A 23,226-nucleotide genomic window follows, 5' to 3' on the forward strand; every position below is an offset into this window, starting at 1 on the left:
AAAATGGCCTGATACCTACTGAAGTAAATGTAAATTTAAATCGTTAATACCCACCTTTATGCATATGTTCAATAAGGCCAGCATACTTACAAATACTCAAATACTAAGCAGTTATAGTAATACCACATTTTTATTAATGATCAATACTTATTCAATTGCATTTTGTTAAATGATAATTGCCTTAAAAATATTTTCAACCAAAAAACGCTGCTCTCAAATCTTTTTGGGAGATAAAAATCCAAATATGTAAATTATCTTCATCCATTCTGTAATATGACTTTTGTTGTTTGTCAGCTCTGTATATACAGGTTCTATGCAACTTTCGATGATGATTGGTCGAGAACAAGTTGTAAGTACATTACAATGTTCCATCAGCTCCCAAAACAACATCTAAATCATGGGTGTAATGGTAAATTCTTGTGCCAGCTGGCTGCTGAAATTCTTGTACACACGCCCGGGCTACTAAGAACTGCAATACCCAACATTGACCTAAAAAAGAACATAGGCTTGAAAAAAAAATTAGCATTCACTGGAAAAAATGAGCCTCCGCTGCCAGTTGAAAGTACTTATAGAAGTGTTACCTTTACCTTTGGTCTTGCATACTATCAAACAACCACGGTCAGTTTGTTATTTTAATATTTGCACACGATTGAGCCTGTTATCAAATAACATTTTTGTCAATTGGGCTGTCTGGTGGTTTATAACAAAAGATGGAGTCCTTCATTCTCGAGCTTCATGCCCATGAGAACGAGTTAGACTTCTGCTATTCTTTAGCTGGCCCCCTTCCATTTTGATATGCTTGCTATGAGGTTAATTGTGTGTTTTGGTATCTGTTGCACGTCTCTGCTTGTGGTTCTGAAATACTTGTCAGCGTGCAGCCTCCTGAAAGTTTTGCCGTTAGAAAATGAGTGTGGTGGGGAAAACACATCGCGCATTAATCTCCTCGACCCATTAGTCAAGACAGTGGGATAAATCACGATCTCCCGGAGAATGAGAATGCATTTACACTCTGCGGATTCATATCGAGTATCCACTTCAGGCGTCGGATGGAAGCTTCTTCTGTCAAGAGAGGAGACAATATCCCTTTGTTCTGGCCCTGCAGAAGATCCAACTTGTTGCTGGGGAAACCAGCAAGTCAGGTGCCTCCATGAAGCACAATGGCGGAGATGAGAGCCCACAGGTGGTCGGGTTGCAAAGAGATGCCGGATCACTCATCAGAGCGAGTTGGAAAGGAGGGGAGACCTTAATGAGCACAACTCGTGGGCTTTTCCAATTTCACAAAGCTTACCTTCAGGCTGCATCATTCAAGAGAGCGTCCTACCTTTTTTATTTGACTTTTTCATGTCGACACTGCCGAATAAACGCTGTACCTTTTTCTTTATTATAAGAGCTCTTGATTAAGCCGATCATCAAAAGATGTCACCGGCAAATTCCGCAATTTCAGTATGGGGGAGCATCCAACATCTAGAGAGCAAGTTTAATCATCATTTATATGGGAATTGATTAATAATCAAACCTTATCTGTCTATCTAACTCAATATAAGCTCCTGGTGTATATTTCCAATTCAATTGTATACATCGGATGTTATATGGGGTGGTTGATAGACATTGTTGGCCGATAAATAGAAAAAAAAAGAAAAAAGAATAAACGTATAGCGTACAGCAGTGTTTTTCAACCAGTGTGCACCAAGGTTCCGTAAGACCATATCTAGTAAGATAAGATATACCTGCAAATAAGCATGCCATTAGCATGTTTGCTTTATTCTGGTGATCAGCTGAAAAACTATAATTCAGTGTCATCAGTAGGTAGCACCAGATTATCGTTATTTTTTTTTCATATATTTCATATTTTACTTTTCTGCTAAAGATGAAGTATAACGGACATATACTTAATAAAGTGATATATATATATATATATATATATATATATATATATATATATATGTATATATATATATATATATATATATATATATATATATATATATATATATATATATATATATATATATATATATATATATATATATATGTATATATATATATGTATATATATATATATATATGTATTACCACAAATAAATAATAAAATAAACTGAAGAAAGTAAAGTTATTGCACACAATTCTGCTGGTTTTAATTATTATTATCAATTATCAGTTTATTTATTTATTATTATTTTTTTTTTAAAGAAACACAAGATGAAAATAACCTTAAGCTTTTCACTAAAGCTTGAAAAATATGTTAAAAATAAAATAGAATACAAAAATACAGCAACATTATTACCAGAAATAAATCACCTGTACCTGAGCCACTGTCACCATAACATAAGAAAAGCATGATATTGTTGATTTAGGCAACATAATAAATGAAGCTTCAAAAAACCTGAACTGGTGCTGAGAATCAATTTTTAAACTGTTTCAATTTTTTTAAATAGAAAAGAAAAAATACAAATAAACATGAATATTTTAAAATTTAATTGCATGCATTATTACAAAAATACATTTTTTTTTAAAAAAGAGGGAAAATCACAACCAACCAACCTACAGCCCTAAATTTACCCAACTATAAACCTCCCATCTTGTGAATTTTCCTTCAATCTTGAAATATATAACATAGTGATGCGAGTTCAATAATGTGTAGAAAACTGCAACAAAAAGGGGAGGGAGAGGAATTTTAAAAATACATAAAATGTGGTCCTCATGTTTTACAAAATGATGTAAAGTGTAACAACCATCAGTGTAACAGTTCTAACCTTCAAAAAAGTTCTTCTAAATCCAGTCGCATATCAAGTGTACCGTTTCAAACAGGTCCGATGATTTCTATATTTTTTCCTCAAGTTTGGCACAATCGGGGCCTCACAGCAAGAAGATTTGACCTACGTATGTTGCCTTGAACTTGAAAGCTCCTGTCCCAAAAAAATGCACTGTGCACAGCACGCGTATGTACTGACAAATGGCGAGTCAAAGGGGGGAAGTGATGTAGGGCCCAGATTCCCTGTAACCCTAAACAGGATAAGAGGATGGATGATGCCCTGCAAGACACTCGGATCGATTCGTGTAGCCTCTGCAGTCCATTCAAGTCAATGAATATAGAGTGACTGCAACCATTACAAAAATGGCATTTTTTTTACCCAGACAGATGCAATTAAATAACTTATAAATCTGCTTTAACATCACATTGTAATGCAGTTAACTGTAAATGATTGAGATTACTGAATCAAATAATGCAATCATGACAATTAGGTCTCCCTCCCACTCAGTACTGAAACCAGCGTTTGTGTGAGCATTTATTCTTAATTGGCAATTAGGGACACTTTCTATCAATAGCACTTGTCCTTTAAAATGAGTCACTGGGAAAGTATCTTCATTATCTCAAGTAACTTGTGGCAAAAAGTCTCCCAGTTCATAACAGCAAAGCATCCACAGTCTCAATAAAAAGGAAGACAGCTTCGTGTACTACTTTATGGAGCCTAATCGGGCACAAAAGGTTGGAACTTGGAAAAAAAAAATGCATTTGGTAATCTTGAGTTTTAAAAATTAAAGTAATGAATTCCAGTAATATAAGGGTTTTTTCACAAACATCTTTGATTCATTTTCATGTTTCTATTTCTCATCGTCTATATATTTTTACGGAGACAAATGTTTTTTTCCAGACCAGCAGATGGCCTGGCATTGCTGGGCATTGTACTTGGATTAGTTTTTTTTCGCTGTGGTTTGTTGAAACATATGCATAAGAAACAATTGCATCAATCGAGGTCTTGGTTCTGATAAGAGATTGTATTCGGCTGCTTGGAGTGGTTGGTGGCAGGTAGCTGCATTACCCAATTTGGCTACCAGAGGAAGGCAGACTCCATCAAAGCAGATAATTTATGACTTTGTTGGTATTTCTTGACTGTGCTTTGACATGAAACCTTGCAAAAGACAATTGCAGAGGCCTAAAGTACAACTAAGCCTCTTGGGAGCCCTTCAATCACATAAAAACACGCGTATCAACTTGTATCTCACAAATCAGGATTCATACACTTGTTTTATTGTATTTTTAAGTGTCTGGAGTGTACACGTATATATATATATATATATATATATATATATATATATATATATATATATATATATATATATATATATATATATATATATATATATATATATATATATATATATATATATATATATATATATATATACATATATATATAGGCTTTATACTCATTTTTGAGCTAGGCCAATTCCTTTATAACAGTTTTATTCAAAACAAACAAAAAAACTATCTTTACAATTTGGCACTCAGTGACCATGCTTTTTTAAATGTATTCGTATACTAAAGAGTTAAAAAAGTTACACAGTGGTGGGGTTTATTAGTATTGTTAGAAAATAGAATCAGGAGGCAGACCTGGTTTGCGTGTCGATTCGGAACCGTGATTTTTATCCTCATCGCGCACCATTAATTTGAGCATCAACTCATTAGCCACATATAATTGACAATAAATTTCCTTTAGGGATGTTTTCGCCGGTGCGACTTTGATATCCCCATGAGTCACCTGCAGCAGCCTGAAAATTCCTAGCTTCTCTGCTTGGCCTTTTGCCGCTTCGAATCCATCTTTAGATCCCAGCTTGTGTGCAGTTGCCAAACAGCCTCCACTATTCACCGTGGCAACACTTAGTATTATGAAGTGACTGTGTGAGAAGCTAAAGTTCAAACATGCCAAGGGAGGTGGAATTTGCTCGAAGGCTACAACGTATTGTGGCGTTAAGTACAATATGATTTGTATCAAACCGGGGGCGCTGGAGGTACTTGAACATTTTTGCATTTATTGATTGTCCTTCCCCTTTAAGCAGAACCTCTCGTGAATACACAACTTTTTATTTTATTGACATAATGTCAGTTATTTGATGTGCTAAGATGCGTGACACTTTAGCTTGCAGATGATGCTTCGTGTACTCCAAATTACTCACAAGCCTAATGAAGATAATCACAGTCAAAATGCTAACGGGCACCACTTTATCAACGTAATCATTTTTACCAAATGTTTTTCTCTCCTTGATTCTTAGAGGCACGCTAAATTTGTTTTTACTGCAGCTGCATATTTTGAAAGAAAGCTGTCGTTTTTTTTCATTCAGGCCAAAGAGCATGGTTACAAGCAGGTGAAGATGTAGGCTATCCTGAGACGTATCAAATTACAGCAGCGATATAACCGAATTTCTCCCAAAAGAAAATCCATCAAAATGCAAAGTTTGGTTGCAAGGGCCACTTCAACGTGATTACAAGGCAGGAAGAATCTTGAAAATCGAACAGTGTTGTCTCGAAAAATGTGCTTCATGTGGGTTTGATTGTATCCAACTGGAGTAAAACATAGATTTTGTGATGCTGATTTCACATCAGATGTTGTCAGGTCCCCACTGCCATTTGTTTGTATTCATAATGGCTACATGAAGGCAATATCGAAGTTTAAGTCATTCGAGTTTCAGGTAAAATCTGAACCAAATTTTAAATGCCAAGTATTTCCAGCGTTGGAATATTCTGTTACATGCACGGACAACCTTATTACACAATTACACATTATGTTCACACTTACCTCCTTACCTATGCGTTAAAGCACAATTTTACCCATGCCACAACCATACTCAAGGAACTAAGTGTATATGTCTCCCGCTGCGCCAAAACGTTATGACTGCGTTGTCCTTAGGGTTTACTTGCGCTTTTTGTTTACTGAGACTTACACTATGTTTAACATATAAAGTACAGGTATCCATTTTTGGCCTGCTTTTCCATGCAGAACTATTATCACATTGGTGCAGTAGATTATATATATATATATATATATATATATATATATATATATATATATATATATATATATATATATATATATATATATATATATATATATATATATATATATATATATATATATATATATATATATATATATATATATATATATATATATATATATATATATATATATATATATATATATATATATATATTATATTAACTGACATTGTGTTACCAATTATTCTGGAAAGTGGTATGCTTGTTACAATAATAAAAGAATAAACAAATCTTAATTCGAACATGATGACTTAAAGGAAGGTTGATGTGTTAGCCTTGAGTGAAACAAAGTGAAAGGAAAATGTTAATTACAGCTTGGAGGTATGTATGGTAGAAAGTCTGGGGTTACGGGTGGACATGCTAGAGAGGGAGTGGCTGTGCTTTTGAGTAAGAAAGCAAAGGAAAAACTGGTGAAGTGGAAAGAGATATCTTCCAGATTGATGTGGGTGAGTTTAAAGTGGGGTGTAGAAGTATGGATGTTTATAAGTGCATATGGACCTGGTTCAGAAAGAAGTGCTGAGGAGAGAGAGGAGTTCTGGAAGGATTTGTCCGAATGTGTGGCAAGTGCGAAAGGAGGGTGGAAAGTGGTAATGCTTGGTGACCTGAATGCTAGTGTGGGTGATGGAACGGTTTAAAATGTAATTGATAGATATGGAGTACCAGGAAGAAATGAGAGTGGGAAGAAATTGATTGAGTTATGTGTGGAAAATGAGTTGGTGATTGGAAATACATTGTTTGAAAAGAGGGACGTGAATAAGTATACCTTTGTCAGAGTGGATGGTGGTGAGATGGTGGACAGAGCACTGATGGATTGGTTAGGAAAGGGAAGTTAAGTAGATGGTTGGATGTGCATATTTACAGAGGTGAAATGAGTGGTATGTCTGATCATTTTTATGTGGAAGGAAAACTGAGAATGGATGGATCGTGGAGGGCTAGTTATAAGAGGAGTTTGAGAGAAGAGGTGAAAATGCCAGAGTTGAATAAGGCAGAAAAGGAAAGAGAGTTTAAAGAGAAGATAGGGGAAGAGTATGAACAGATTCGTAGAAGAGAAGTGGAGAGAAGGAAATGGAATGGAAGTGGTTTAAAGAGGCAGTGTTAAGGAGTGCGAAAGAAGTATGTGGAATGAGAAAAGTTGGTCGAGGTATTAGGAAAGAAAGTGAATGGTGGAATTATGAGGTCTCAGAGGCTGTGACAGAAAAGAGACGTTCTTTTAGAGTGGCTGTAAGATAAGAGTGGTGATGCATATGAAAGGTATAAAGTAAAGGAAAGGTTGGTAAAAGCGGAAGTAGAAGTAGAAGCAGCGTAAAGATAAGCAAATGATGAATGGTGTCGAAAGATAGGAGTGAAAGGAGAAAAGTGTTCTTGAAATAAGTAAAAAGAGTAAGAAAGAGCGAGTCTGGAAAGGAAGAGAAAGTGAAAGATAAGGATGGTAGAGTGCTGGTTAGCGGTAGTGCAGTCAGGACGAGATGGGCAGAGCATTTTGAAGAGTTGCTAAATGTGGAGGATGGGAGAGAAGTGAGAGTCGAGGCGATCGTTGGTATGGAGAGAATGCCCGTGTTGTGTGATTTAAATGTGAAGCCTGTGGAAACATGGGAGTTTCAAGAGGCAGTGAAAGAAATTAAAGGGGGAAGGCGCCTGGGTTGGATGGTTGTACTGCTGAACGCTTGAAAAAAGATAGCACAGCTATGATTGACTGGTTAGTACGCTTGTTGAATGTATGCTTTTTAAGTGGTGTGGTTCATGTTGATTGGTGTAGTGCATGTGTGGTGCCATTATATAAGGGTAAAGGTGATAAGTATGAATGTAGCAAATCGAGAGGTATAAGTTTTTCGTCCGCGCTGGGTAAGCTGTATGGAAGAGTCCTGATTAAGAGAGGGAGAGGAAGAACAAATGAGGTGGTGATGGAGGAGCAGAGTGGTTTCAGGAAAGTAAGAGAATGTGTGGAACAGGTGTTTGCAGTACGAAACATATGCGAGAAGTATTTAGCAAAAGGTAAGGATGTTTATTTGGCTTTCATGGACTTGGAAAAGTCGCATGACAGAGTTAATAGAGAGGCGTTGTGGCAAGTGATGGTAATGTATGGAGTGGGTGGAAAGTTGTTGGAAGCATTGCAGAGTTTTTATGTGAACAGCAGAGCATGTGTAAAAGTAGGGAGTGAGACAAGTGAGTGGTTCCCTGTGTTGACTGGTGTGAGACAGGGGTATGTGATGTCACCATGGCTGTTTAATGTGTACATGGATGGTGTGGTGAGAGAGGTGAATGCAAGAGTATTTGGCAGAGGTGTAGAGATGATCGATAACAGTGGAACGGTGTGGCAGGTAAGTCAGTTGTTGTTTGCAGATGACACAGCGCCTGTGGCTGATTCTGAGGAAACATTGAGAAGGTTGGTAATGGAGTTTGGAAGAGTACGTGATAGGCGTAAGTTATATGTGAATGTTGGGAAGAGTAAGGTGATGAAGTGGGCATGGCGTTAGAAATAAGGTTGCATGGACAGGTGATGGAAGAACTTGAAAGCTTTAGGTACTTGGGTTGTGATGTGGCTGCAGTTGGTGGAATGGAGTGCGAGGTATTGCACAGAGTGAATCAAGCAAGCAAGGTTTTGGGTACTCTGAGGAGAGTGATGAACAACAAGAGCATGAGTATGGATGTTAAGAGGGGACTGTATGAGAGTGTGATTGTACCGACTGTTGTATGGTGCAGAGATTTGGAGCCTGAATGCAGATTTGAGAAGGAAATTAAATGTTTTAGAGATGAAGTGTTTGAGGAGTATGTTAGGAGTGACAAGATTGGATAGATTGAGAAATTAAATTGTGAGCGACAGAACTGGAGTAGTAGTGGAACTGACCAAGCGTGTGGATAAGAAAGTACTCGGTTGGTTTGGACACATGGAGAGGATGGATGAGGAGCGAATGTTGAAGGGGATCTAAAGAGCAGAAGTTAATGGAAGGAGACCAAGAGGAATGCCACGATTGACGTGGATGGATGGTGTTATGAGTGCAGTGCAGGAAAGAGCTCTAAATTTAGTGGAGGCTAGAGCTATTGTTGGTGATAGGAATGAGTGGAGAGTTTTTGTAAAAGGATAGTGGGATGTTTGGACGGGTTCTAAGGGATGGGAAGGGCACCTATATGATGCGGCAGGGGTAAACCAGTGAAAGCTGTTCGACCCTGCTGTTGAACAAAAGAGTGTGTTGTGTCACCCTGACCTGAGTGACATGGCCGCTTTCTTGTGTCCCATTTCATCCTGAAGGAACGAGAGCATGACCAACTTAGGTGCCGAGGTGCCGAACTTGTTTGGGTGTTTGGCAATTGGGTTGGTCATGGTCCAAAAATGTTTGTGTGTGTTTTTTTCTATTTTTTTCCCTTTTATTTTCTTTGTTGTTGTATGTGTTTTGTCCTGCTGTCGGTCACTCCTCTTGAGGGATACGACCAAAATAGATTGATAGAATAATTCGAGCAATCTCTTATCAGTTGGAAAATACATCGATTATGACATTGACAACAAAAATCCCAAGCTTAGTCCGTAAATGTTTTTATCAACATAATTAGAAACTTTAGCAATGCCTTGAATTCAGAGGGAATTCCCTGCCTAGCACCAAGCATTGTTGTTGTTACATAAAGGTAACAAATATGTGGCCATCTGATTGGCTGCCATGTTTAATACTCAAGTGAGAGGATGAATGATAAGCTGATATTTTTTTTAATTTCACGCCATGATCAATCAGTACTATCGCCACAAAGAACTGGTACATTGTGAGTAAAGTAACGATGACACTGATTGAGACAATCTTACAAGACCACAATGTTGCCAATATTTGGGTTTTGAACAGGTTATCCTTTGCATATAAACATTATCGATTATATTCGAAACAGACTATTGGATTATGTAACATAATGTAAACATGCAAATAAATGAAGGCCTTATCCCGTGAATATTTCGATTTGCAATGGTTGAGTTTCTCATTTAATCTTCCAAGTACTCATACATATACACACATTTGAGTAATCGATTACTTGAGCACAAGCTTATCTGGACTATTCTTATCCTACTGAGCATTGTGGGACTTGTAGTTCTGAGACAAATAATTCAAGTTAGTTCTGGTGTACTCCATTTATTTTTAGTGTATGCCACAGTTGTATCCATCCATATGAAGTGCAAGTCAATGTGTTTGGCAAGCTAAGTATACGCACACCTTGTAAACCCTTTTTGAGCAACCATCGTAATATTGAATTGATTTTGGTGAGTAACATGAATGGAATCGTCATTTATTTAACACCAATTGTTAATTGTGGAAACTACATCTAATTCCATAATGTCTCTCATGATTCACCTTTGTAATTAAAATACTCTTAGACACCTTGCAAATGTGATATTGGTCTGTCTCTTGGCATCTGATTTAAATTGGAATGCTCCGAAAATCTCACTTCTAATCCTTTATTACTATTGCCTGCATGTAAACGTAATGACTGATCCCGTAGCACAATTATGTTAAAGTGTTCTAGTGGGAGTGGCATTCGAAACTACTTCAATTTTGAAGTATTCTTGACTCACAAAGCTTTGTTTCTCTCTGGAATGACGTTAACAGCATTCAACACTCAGATACAAAACTCTGGAAACATATTATCAGTTGTATCTTGAGAACTGTATGTCAGCTCAGAAAGATTCCGTTGTCAGGAGGAGACTGAGCTATGAGCTGGGATTGAGGAGGTGAGCCCGCATTCCCTGCACCATTAGAGGAGAAATGGGCCTGGCCACGAACGCTCTGTGAAGTGTGAGGGCAGAGACGGGCAAATAATTGGGATGCAGGTCAGCCTGTTGCAGGTGCACATCTGATAATGAATGTGTCAGACTATCCATGCTCTAGGTATAGGCGACCGGGAAAAAAAAAAAACAATGCACCCGTGCCTGCTCTTTGGCTAACAATGCGTCGACGTCAGATTACCAGATGGCAGCTCAATGTGTGGCGTGCAAAAGATTCGCCACCAAGAAGTGCACAAACGGCGCTCGTTTTAAATTGAATTATTTTTTTCTGACCCTCGAAATCCAATACGTTATTATGTTTTGCCCAGGACTAAAAATAAAGTAATCTAGCGGGCTACAAAAAATGTGAAAAGAGATGTGGAGTGCACTTTGCAAAACTGAAAAATCAATAAAGCCATTTGTAATGTGAGATCTTGTGCATCTAAAGGAAAACATTTGCTAACACTTAGTCATAAAGCTGCAGGCTATGCTTTCTTCCTAGCATGGGTTTAGCTCCTGTCATACCTGGTGTGAGCGCTCCAGAGCAAAGCCGTCGGGGTGTTCAAGGCTCTACTTGTCTCCACGGGGACTCACTGTTGCAAGCGTGATAGAAGACACTTTCAAAGAAGCCTGCTAAAATTGCCTCCTCGCTACATAATCACTCTCGAGTGACAAAATAAATGCTTGGCTATCGCGCCCACCTAATATGAGTCTTATTTGTGGGAACGGCGTGGCACGGTGCAAGGCGTCCTTGGCTATAGCTCTGCTAGTTGTCGGGCTTGGGCGAAACAATTCTTTCTTTGAAAGAGCAATCGAGTCCAGATAGCAGTCTGTTTACCAGATGGAAAGATCGAGGTCAGCTGTGCTCTCTTTTGTGAGCTATCCGCACTTTCCTCCCACGCTTCGGCTCGACTCGACTACGCTGCTCTCCTGGTCAAATATCGGATTTGTGAGTCATACCTTGGTTCGCGCAGAAACATGCCGGCTGGCTCAAAATAAACGGCGGCAGGGCGACCTTGCAAGATCACGGCATCGAGCTGAGTCCGCGGCCTGAAGGCTCAGAAGGGAAGCGAGGGGGATGATGGGGAAAAAAGATGGGTGGGTAGGAAGACTGATATGGAAAAGTTATGTAAGATGAACTTTTGTCACGTAACACCAAGCTCACTATTGTGGGCCACTCTTGAGCAAAGGGTTCTGCGATTCCTGATTTGGGTAAAAAACATGCCACAATCCAGAGCCATCAGAACACAAATCTTGAAAAACAACTTGAGCCGTGATTGGCCTACAGCAGCTGCAATGGCAAGAAAATTGTTGACTTTGGAGGTGTTAAGTACTCGCTCATCAGCACGAGAGTCCTCCAGCTGTCAGCCTGGCTCAAACCAGCAAGTGTACGGGCTTACCGTTTCCAATCGAATCGTCAACCCACAAGAAGACCTCGTTTCTATTTGGAATTGGATATTGTTATGTGTTGTTATGTGCATACGTAATGTTATTTGGGCGTTTTTATTTTTTTAATACTGTCTTCCACATCAATACTATGCTCTGGTTCCGCTACCCTAAAAAAATCCAAGTCTGGTCAGTGAAAAAACATTACATGTCCCTTACCACAAAGGACATCAAGTAGTCTGTGTTCGGCCTTGCTTCTTTTCAATATAGTCACCTTTGTTTACCTCTGCTTGAGTGGTTTTTCAGTGGGTTGCTCACCAGAAGCACGATCGTACAAGTATAGGTGGTCTTTGGATGAAAATCACCAGCTTTTTCGACGCACGAAAAGGCCACATTGAAATGTCTGTATCCAACTGGGATTTGTTTAGCGAGGAAAAAGCGATTGGGCTCGAAATTTATTCCTTAACTAAAACCAACATTCCTCGCAAATAGTCCACTTGCTCACCCGCTTTCTGATCTATTGCTGTAATTAGTCATTAGCTGAAAGCTGAGCGTTTGGCAAGTCAACTTTATCGACACCGTATTCAAAATGGCCTTCCTCAGAGTTGGGTGGGGGGGTGTTGGTGTCACAGGTGGATACTTTTAAGCACATACTTCATAAATGTATTTACTCCGTTTTAAAAAGTTCTATTAATATATTTTATTCAAGCCAATGTTACCCTGCTTTCTGGTTAATTGCCATGATTTTTCTTTAGCTGAACCCTTAGCTTTTATGCGGTCATCTCTAATTGACAACATTATTAAAATGGCTGCCATAGGACATGGAAAAAATGTGGATATTGCTTCTAGAGTCATATTTTACACACATATGTGGTCACTACACTAACAGAGGCCCAGACAAGAAAACATTTAGAATAGAAAATAATATGTAATGCAGAGTAATATATATAAAAAATGAATAGGTTTATTAAGTTGTGCAGTGCATTGTGCTCAAGAACATTGTGGATGGGAGTTCAGGGTTCTTATTCTGTTGTCTCTTGCTCTGACTGCTAAAATGTGAGGACATCCTTTGATATTAAATACTTTTGAATCAACGTTTAAAAAGCTTCTTAAAATGAGCGAACTTAAAGTATCATCTTTTAGATCTAATACAGGGGTGGTGAACAAGTTTGACACAGAGAGCAGAACATTTTTAACTGTGAGAATCAAAGGGCCACACCACGCACTGACCTGCCATGACAGACACACACAAAAACACACAATTAAAAACATATTATTTCCCATAACACACTCCTCTCCTTACAATACAAGTATTGTTCTTGTGTTGATTTCAAGGAAAGTGTCCAACCTCAATACACACAAGAAAAACCTAAACATGGCAAAGAGCCACAGTATATAGAAAATATGATGAGGCAAATAGCCGCATTCTTATTGGCCAAGAGCCGCATGCGGCTCTAAAGCCGCGTGTTCGCCACTCCTGATCCAATACTTTGTCTTTCAAAGAGGATTTTCTAATTTTATTCTGGAGCAAGATATCTTCATCAAAGTGAGAAAAAAAATGTTCGACCTATTTGCAGATCTTTGACTGTGACACTGGGAACAATTTGCTACTCTTTCCTTCGATGGCTAATGATATGAGTAAATCACAGTGGTGGGCCTCCAGGGCCTCCAAAGCCTTCTTGCTGGCCTAAAACAATATCTGAGTCATGTGATATCATTCAATTGTGTCAATGAATAATATTCAATGATTCCAAAGTGTCTGCTCTGTGCCTCTTCCAAATGTCTGCTTTCATATCTAAGCATCTAACCAATCAAATTTTGGACATTACCTGTTGCCAGGGTCAGTCATCTGCCTGAGGCCCTCACAAAGACTTTTGAAGGCCGTGTGACATAACATCACTGTTCGATAAAGTCAGATTCTGAGTTTGGGTCTAAAGCGCCTGCTAGCGGGCTTTTGGAACGTCACCAATTTTACAATCTATGATTGAGTAGGGTGCGATAGCGGACGTTTCACGACAAAAACGTGTAGAAAAAAATTATCTTGTCCACTGCTTCATCGAACAGACATTTTCAGGCCTAAATCGAATAAAAACTTATGCCAGAAATGTGACAGGACAGGTTTGACTTTCAGCGTCGATGGCAATAGAAGATAACTTCTTGATGGAACAGAAAGGCACAGGCAATCTGTGCAACACATTAATGAAATTTTTCTTGAGGGAAGAAGGGAATTTTTTTTTTTTTGCACAAATAAAAAGGATTTTAGACGAGTAACATATGGCGATATTCCTAAATCATGGTGCAGTTTTATGGGGATTATTTATGGATTTGCATATGTTTCACAGCTGTAGCTGCAGTAAATGTTTTATAGCCGTAACATACTGTAGTTATTGATGGTTGGATTGATTCAGTCTATTGAATGCCTAGGTTTAAAATGCACGGCTCTCTACTGGTAAATTGTTACCAAAAATGTTTTTAAAATAGTCATACTCATATTTTTTCGAGTTTGTTTTGTGAAATTTTTTTTTTTTAAGTAGCTTAAGCTTTTCTGGCGATCGCGGTACTCTGAAGCCGAGGTGACTCCCACAAATAAACCAAACAACCACCCACAGTGATCCAATGACAACAAGACTGCTGTTTTCGTCAAGAAACGTTTACGTCTCTGTTGTTGTCCCTCTGTGAGGTTTTGTTCCATCTTTTGTAAATGTGACCCTGCCGCTGTGATAAAGCCACCTTCAACACCAAAGCACTTCTCGCTGTATTAGGAGTCACTGTTTGTTTTTTGCCAGGGGTGGAATTTACCACGGTGAAAACAACGACATATTCTCCTCCCTCCCGCATTTGGTAAATATCACCCAAGTTCGGAATGGCGGTCACGTCGCTTTGTGTGCTGGTCGCTCTTTGAATGACGTCCATTGATCGTCTGGCCGCAAAGGATCTGCCTTTTCTCGGCAGCTGGCAGAGCCGACTCCAAATACTCGCCGGTGTCGATTCACATCTGCTCCTTGTGTAAATAACCAAATTTGTTATTCTGTGCTTCACATAAAAAGCTACTCGAGTAGAAATGGTTTGACATAAATCTCGGTATCAGTTACCAGCGACTGTACGATGTGGTCCTCCTGCACCCTCATCCCACTTCACTCCAAATGCAATCAACTCGATGAGATGTAGATGTCAGATTGAATGTAAGATACAAGAAAAGGAGAAGAAAAGAGATGACGCAAGACTGGAGAAGTTGGCTAAAGACAGGGTTTGTTCTGGTGTTTGAAATCCTTGAATGCTTAAATGTTAATGTTGTGCTTTCTAAGTTTGAAAAGTGCTGTCAGTGTGGGTGAAAATGTTGTCATGTTTGTCAACCTCTGACTTAATAGCTCACATAAATTAAGAAAAATAAACCAGGTCTGCTTAAAAATGACACCCACACACCCGCCACTTTCTTCTTCTCTCGCAATTAACAGCTGCTGGCATTGGTTTGTATGGCATTGTCCTTTGAAGCATCATTGCCCCTTAGTCAAGAATACAGCTTTCCCACTTGTAAATTGTAATGGGAAGAACTTACTGAGACAAAATTGTAAGGTACATCTTACCATCATTTAACCTACTTGATAAGAGATCAGTCTAAACATATTTAATTCGTATTCATACGTATTGTTCAGATCCACAGATATATTTGCCATTTACCCAAGATCTTCAAATGCACACACAAGATTGGCAATTGCATACGTAAATCGCAAATATACTTGTGGTTTTGCAAAATTCACATCTAAATTCTTGCTTTAATAGTAATGACAAAATTGGAAATTTGTGTTTGAAAGTCCTTAAAAACTGCCTGAATTTGGCCATGAACAAGTTGTACGAAACCCATGGCTACTAGAGGAGGAATGATTTGGCAGAGCTCTCTGTATCAGTTACCAGCGATTGTTTGATGCTGTCCTCCCGCACCCCTTCCCATTTCGCTCCAAATGCAATCAACTCGATTAGATGTCAGATTGAATGCAAGATATAGAATGAGGGGAAGAAAAATGATGACAAAAGACAGGAGGAGTTGGCTATGACCACAGCAAAAGCACTGAGGGCAGATTGTGTCGACATGTGGGGAAACTGGCGCCCCGTAGACCACATAGGGTGGGAAGTGCATACTGATCGTCTGTAAGGAGACTAAGGAATGGGAGGGGTTATCAGACCCCTTCGCTCTTCTATTCAGATCAAACACTCATTAATCATTCACAGGTAGAGTGGCGTCTAGAAATCAGTCTTATTTCTCCACGCCTATTACTCTAAATAATTATTGTATATCAAATCATATTTTCTCAATGGAAAAAGAGAACTGTCTTTTATCAGTTTCAACATTCTCCAAAAAGCCATTTGTTGGTAGTTAAGTGAGATTTGTCATTTTAAGTCTCTAAATTGTTACGTTGTTGTTTAATTGGGTCTTCCGTTAATACTACATTGCAATTTATACATACAAACCATAAAAAAGGCTAAGTTCAAACGACACTCCAATTTATATTAATTTACAAACTCACCCACACTACCGCTTTTATCCACCGCCTTTTTTAAATATTAAACAACCAAAAATATCTTAAATAGTATTTTAGTCTATGGCTGCTTTATTTTGAATCAACATTAAGTATTAATGCATTAATAAACAATGAACTCATTAAATTTGCATTTTGGTAAATGTTTGCCACTTCTGGTTATAAACAAGCATATGTTGTTGGTTTATTTTTTAATATAATGCAAATAAACAGTGTTTTGTGCGATAAAGTAAAGTGTTTTTTTTTAAATATCAAACGTTTGGCATGATTGCCTTAAATGTGGTACAAGATTTAAACAAATTAAAGAGCCCCTTTTCTCTAAACTTAATCTTTACATGCACTTTCTGGTTCTAACTGTAAGATGATTACAACGTAATGACAATTTTACTGAAGATGGTAATACCAATTGACAGTGAGCCCTTGTTTTTCGTGGGGCTTGCGTTCCAAAAATATCCTCCCATTTTATCATTTATTTTGCCAGTTCTGGCTCACAATAATTTTTGATTGTTGATCATGGATCGTCGCCACGCAGGTCTTCATTTTGGGTGAAAATAAAAGAGATAAAAAAAAAGCTGCTATGCATAACCGAAATTTGATGTCTCAGCAATAGTCAACCAGGGATATTGGATCACGACCAAGGCTGTTTATTTTATTTTAGGTAGGTCAAGATTGCAGCCCCCGACGAAAATGCTGACTGCCTATCCTTGCTCAAACCATTATGGGATTGCAGATAAAGCATCGAATTTCAGGCAGAATTTCTGCAATGAAAAAAAAAGAGCCACAAAGCCGAACACAAGTGAGCTCTGCTGGTACCCGCTCACAGCAATAGCAATTGGTGATAATGGATCACGACGGCACAAGTGCAGTTCTTTTTTGTGGAGAGAATGGACAAACAGAGGCACCAGGCTTGACAAAAAAGCGTTCTTCCTGTCATGATTGCTGATTCGGGGCACTTGCGAATGCCCGGTTGGCGCCAACAGCCCTGGTCGCTGATTGGTTCCCTGACTCCTTTTAAACCCCCGGCTTCCAATAGGAAGCTGTCAGAACGTCTTGCGAACCTACGCTTTCAGCTAGGCAAGCTCTGTACCTTCCGACAACCTCCTGCCCTGGTTTCTCCTGCCTGATACCTGTTGCCGACCTGTTTCTGGACCCATTTCTGCCCTGCTTTTCCGTCCCGGCCATCGACCTGTTTTGCCCCGTTGCCTGCCTGATACCTGTTGCCGACCGCTTTTCTGGACTCGTGACCGCGCTTGCGCTCCCCTTCCAGATATCGACCAGTTTTCCCGCTGCCTACGACTACCCTCGCTCGACACGGAAATGCCACTTCCGCGTTCCTGCCATCTGCTACCCTTGTCCGACGATCATCAGATCGGGGAAGCAAGCACTGCTCTCTTTCTCAATAAAACTGAGTAAAAGTGAAAGTGATTGGGTCCTGTCTCTGTTTCTGGCCTGTGACACTTCCGGCCCCACTTGCAGCATTATGCGATCTGGGATAATGGATCGCAGTATATTTTTTTTATCCAGTGATGCACTGAGGCTGCAAAATACAAAGTGCCAGGTAGGGACTACAGTAAAGCACAAGGTTGCAGAGGTTTTCTGGTTGTTCTAAATGCCTCTGTTGCTGATGTTAGGTTGGTAAATTTGAACTGAAAAGGACATTTTAAAAGCTATCATCCTTTTTGTCCTCTCTGTTTTATCTTTGCTTGTTCAAATACCAGGTTTCAAAGATGTCAATATAATAAGGCCCACATAAGAAACCTCTAGTATGACCTTTGCAACGCCATTCTCGTACAAAGCGTCATCTTTGAGACGTAAGTGAGAAAAAAAAGTGAGTGAAAAATACATTGAGGGGTTGGCTGGATTTAATAACTCACATTTGAGGTCAAGTTTAATGGAGTCAGCAAATCACCGTTATTGAAAGTACTTCTAATAAAACCGATGTTACAACATATGAGGAACATGGGGAATTGTAATCACACGTACTTATGTTGGAGTACTAGTCAGACATTACGTTCTTAGATTTTTCCAATCAAACTCTGGGTACCCCTCACTGCTTTTTTTATTTTCTTTCATTGTCCTTTCAATATTTTGAAAGGATTCTCAACTTTCAGTACAAGTGCACAATACTCTCCATTCCACGGCGAGTGTCTTCACTTCTTTCCAAGTCCTGGAAATCCTTTTGTAGCCTCATCCAAAAGGGTCCCTCTGAGATTCCTTGGATCCCGCGGAAACTCTCTGTGGACCTTAGCCTGTGCAAGAGATGTGACTTGAAAATATTAGTGAAGGCCTACTGGAACATCCGAACTCTATTTAGAGTTGATTTGAGGACCTTCAAATTGCGAGTTTAGTGGAACAAAAAATTTGTCAGTGATTTGAGTCAATGGACCGTTTTGCGAAATTTTGATTCATAGTCTAGTGCTATGACGCTGTTCACCTTTCACAATCTAAATGCTTCACAGATTTTTTTTCTGCATTTTAATTGGCTCAGCAGTCCATAAGAGAGTAGGCATTGGTCAAAAAAAAATGAATAGATATTTACAGGTAAAGTATAGACTACTTTTTTTTTGTTGAATGTTTGGGAGTGTGAAAAGTGTTTACTATTTGGTTTCAATGTATAATGAAGTATTCAATATTATAATAATTGTAAAAAAAAGGTTTCTAATCACATGTCCTCAGCAATAAAGAACTGTATGCCCTTATCTAAAACAGTTAGAAAAACTATCAATTCAAAATTATCTGGAGGAAGTCTGTTTATAAGGCTAAAGACATATGAAAACACACTACGTTGAACATTATATGGAAGTAGTAAATGGTCCATTTATGTATTTTTTTTTAATCTTACATTCGTTTTTCAAACAAATGGGTCTAATTATATGGAAGCTTATTGCTTTCATTTGATATTTATAAAAAAAATAGTAATAATTAAGGTAGGTTTTGTTTTATTTTTTAATCTATTTTTTTCTTCAAAATATTCACAATAGCGACATTACATTTACCATGTATTTATTCAATGTCCTTCAAAGTCCCATTCATTATGAGCTACAGCAAATGGTTATTTCCCTCATCATGCTTTTTTTGCATTTATTCATATATTTAAGGACAACATTCTTCTCTGGTACCATTTAATAAGAATGATATAAAAATATTTAATGCTGTTTTGTCTGTTTTTATGGCCTCCGTCGTATTTTATTTTATTTTTTATGGTACTTCATATGGACCAGGGGTGGCGAACAAGTTTGACACAAAGAGCCGAAATTTTTAACTGTGAGAGTCAAAGAGCCACAGCATGCACTGACCTGCCATGACAGACAGACATACACAAACACAAAATTAAAAACATATTATTTATCATAACACACTCCTTTCCTTAGTACAACAAGTATTGTTCTTGTGTTGATTTCAAGGAGAAGCATCCAGCCTCAATACACACAAAAAAAACCTAAACATGGAAAAAGGCAAAGAGCCACAATATAGAAAATATGATGAAGCAAAGAGCCACGTTCTTTTTGGCCAAGAGCCGCATGCAACTCTAGAGCCGCGTGTTTGCCACCCCTGATATAGACCATCTTCCATCCAACCATTTTCCTCACCGATTATCCTCGGTAGATTCACAGGGTTGCTGGAGCCCATCCCAGCTTTCTGTGGGCAGTGCGCAGGGAATGTATATGTCATACATTAATTTAAAGAGTAAAATGTATTTAATATCAAATATTTTTACTTCTATAAACAAGCTCTTGATGTAAAGTTCACCTAGTATACCTATAGTATAGTATAGTATAACTATACAACTGCATTTTCCAAGGTTTTTCTGTTATTTCTTTCTCTGCATATAAGTCTTACAAGTCACAAGTCTGGAATGTTCTTTTTTTCCCCAAAAGGTTTTGTGCTGTATCAATTAAGTTTTCTTTACCTTGGCTATTGACTAAAGTCAATCCAACAAGAGAGACACAGAGAAATGACAATGAAAACACCCTCGTTTCTTTTGTACTGTGTAAACGAACATCAGAAAATCAGAAGGGAAGGTGGGACAGAATCTGAAAGTCATTGGCGATAAGACAACGCCGTGATCAAATGTAGCAAAAGGTGAAATTGGAGCTGGAGAAACACAGATGGGAAAGCAGGGAGGGGGCGAGAGTGACAGAGATGGAGGATGGAAAGCTGTCAGCTGACGACATTCTCCCTCCCCTCTCAAACGCGTTGGCAGAACTGTACTCTGGTGCAAAGAGATTACCAAAGCTCAGCCTGAGGTCGCTTGTATGGACACAACCATTACCTCCTGCTGAAGACCATCTGACCGACGACTCCGGACTAAATCCAAAGTCTGTCAACAAAGGCCAACATCCTGCTTCGTATTTCCTCAGCGCTGTATTTATCATCCATAGCAATGACTTTTATAGTACACTGTATTGACTTCTTCTTTACAACAGCGCCTCAAATAAATTTTCAGGCAACATACTCCACAGCAGGCAGGATCTGTGAACGCTTATACAATGTTTTTGCAAGAGGCCTGCTTGGCAACGTTACCAAGATCCGCCTTACAGCGTGTATGTGTGATGCGTGAGTGTCGTGAGGACAATCTGTGCACACGGGGTTCTTGTTCTGTCGACTTGCCCGACCGCCAAAAATAAAAGCCTGGGGGGAAGAAGAAGGAATCAGTCCGGAGGCTAATCATGCAGCAAATGAAGACAAAAGAGGCCTAATAGAACCGTTCCAGATGCATCTCGAGAAAACATCTCAGCTCTGCCCGTTTACTCTGTTAAGGTCGGGTTTTGCAAAGTTTATGGGGTCCATTTCACAGAATAGGTTTAGTGAGATCCAAGTGTTTTAACCCTCAAATGGGGAAAACACTGACTGTTCTGTTTCACAAAGCCAGGTAACTCAAACCAAGGAAGGGAGCAGTGACTCTTAAATTTTCATAAAGAGAGGCCTTTGATTCTGACATGCTTGGTAGAGGGGTTTTTCAACCTCAAGTTTTTCTATTCCTCCTTTAAGCTGTGACACTAATTCTAGATAAACAAAAGGGCCTCCTTACAACTGGAATGAGGCGCTTCATCGCGTGGGAAAGACAAGGTTAACTGGACACTGATCAGCATTGGCATGTTATAAAACATTTAGCCAAACTCACTGAAAACAAATGAAAGAAAAGTAAAGCTTTATATTGTTCTTTTTTGTGTAGAAATAGAAGCTAGCCATGCAGTCTCCATGATTTTCCCGTCTATAAGCGTCCTTTCACAAGTTAAATAACAACCCTGCTGAATTTAATAGACAGTAATTACACATACTAAATACAAGCAAAATTGAACGGCGTTTTTGGGCGAGTGAGTATAGCATTCGGCTACTAGGAGTGTTCGTGAGCAGCAGTCCCCCAATTTGATTGCCAGAGAGCGCCAGAGACAAAATCAAACCACACAAAAGCAGATGTCTTGACACAAAACCTAGCTAAAGAGTTTAAGGACAACTGTGTACATTTTCAATGTCGTTTTGGAGCCTATAAATCCCCCCAATTTTTTTATAAAATTATAAACCTCATTTTTACTTATAGACACCGTTCATCCGTAAGGAATATTCCAATTGAAAGTGATGAAAATGATCTCTCCACACAGGAACGTTAAGAGGTTATACTGATGCATGGGCCATAAATGTGACCTTGACCCAAATATTTCCTCATATATACATATGTATATACATATACTCCAGACTTAAGGCTTGTGTGTGTTTATTAATGATTGTTCAAATAATGCCAGGTTGAATAATCGTCCCCCTACACATTTTTCAACTTACTAAATCTGGCCCGCTTTCTGAAAATAAAACAAATACTAAAAAACATATATTCTATATGTATCGTTTGCATCTGAAAATGTGTGTGTATATATGTTTTACCCATACCAAAGACAATGTATTTTTTAAGGAGTTTGGTGAAAGAAAAATATCATGAAAAATAAGTTGCTTCCGACAAATTAAACCACACTGTTTCACATATATGGGATAATTTTATAAGATATACTTTTGACTTCGATTTGCCTCCAGAATAGATTTTATGAACCATGGGTACATTTGGAAACACACAGTGATTTAATGCTGATCAGTTCTCAACATAAGCTGCTTTTGACAATTAATAGGAGTGGAGCCTTCCCTGTCTCTTTGCAAAAAAAACAGTCTAAGAAGAAGAATGAGTTTGACAACTGGTGTAAAATCTCGCTTGAAACTTGGGCTTCCTTTAACAAGGATGGCACCTCGAGCTGTGGCCAATTGCAGCATCCTGCTTTGCACCGTTTTAGCTGTGAGTGGTTGTTGTGGTATGAAAAAGCCACTCGCACAATATCACACACTGGTTGCCATGACTACGCTATTCTTCTTCACCTTCCATGTCTTCTTCCGCTGGTATTTGGTGCTCGGAAAATGATTTGTTTATTGTATTATGGAATGCAGAAAAGAAGGCAGCAGAATTTTGACTTGCAGGTCTGATGTCCATTTATCATACCTTAGTGTAAATTCATTTTGTTTTCATTCATTTCTTTAGTTTTCAGGGACAAAGCAAACGTGTATAGCTCAAAATGCAAGGTTTGCAACTTTTCTGAGCATATAAAGTTTAACAAATGCTTATTTAAAACATCCCTGATTCAGTTCTCATTAATTGGAATTAGAGTTCATATTGTGACTGATAACACTGCACTGAACATTGTTTACAACAAGGTTAGATGTCTCACTACAGGATAAACCTGTTGTAAAAT

At 38.6% G+C, this 23,226-nt stretch overlaps 1 protein-coding gene across 1 annotated transcript in view; it reads left to right on the forward strand.

Annotated features, from left to right (window-relative positions):
- Window positions 1-23,226, forward strand: part of grm7 (glutamate metabotropic receptor 7) — a 291,722-nt gene that overhangs the window by 57,898 nt on the left and 210,598 nt on the right. The gene's annotated exons all lie outside the window — the stretch shown is intronic.

Source organism: Urocampus carinirostris, chromosome 3, assembly GCF_059441175.1.
Source record: "Urocampus carinirostris isolate Australia breed hairy pipefish chromosome 3, RoL_Ucar_1.0, whole genome shotgun sequence".
NCBI classification, from domain to species: Eukaryota; Metazoa; Chordata; class Actinopteri; order Syngnathiformes; family Syngnathidae; genus Urocampus; species Urocampus carinirostris.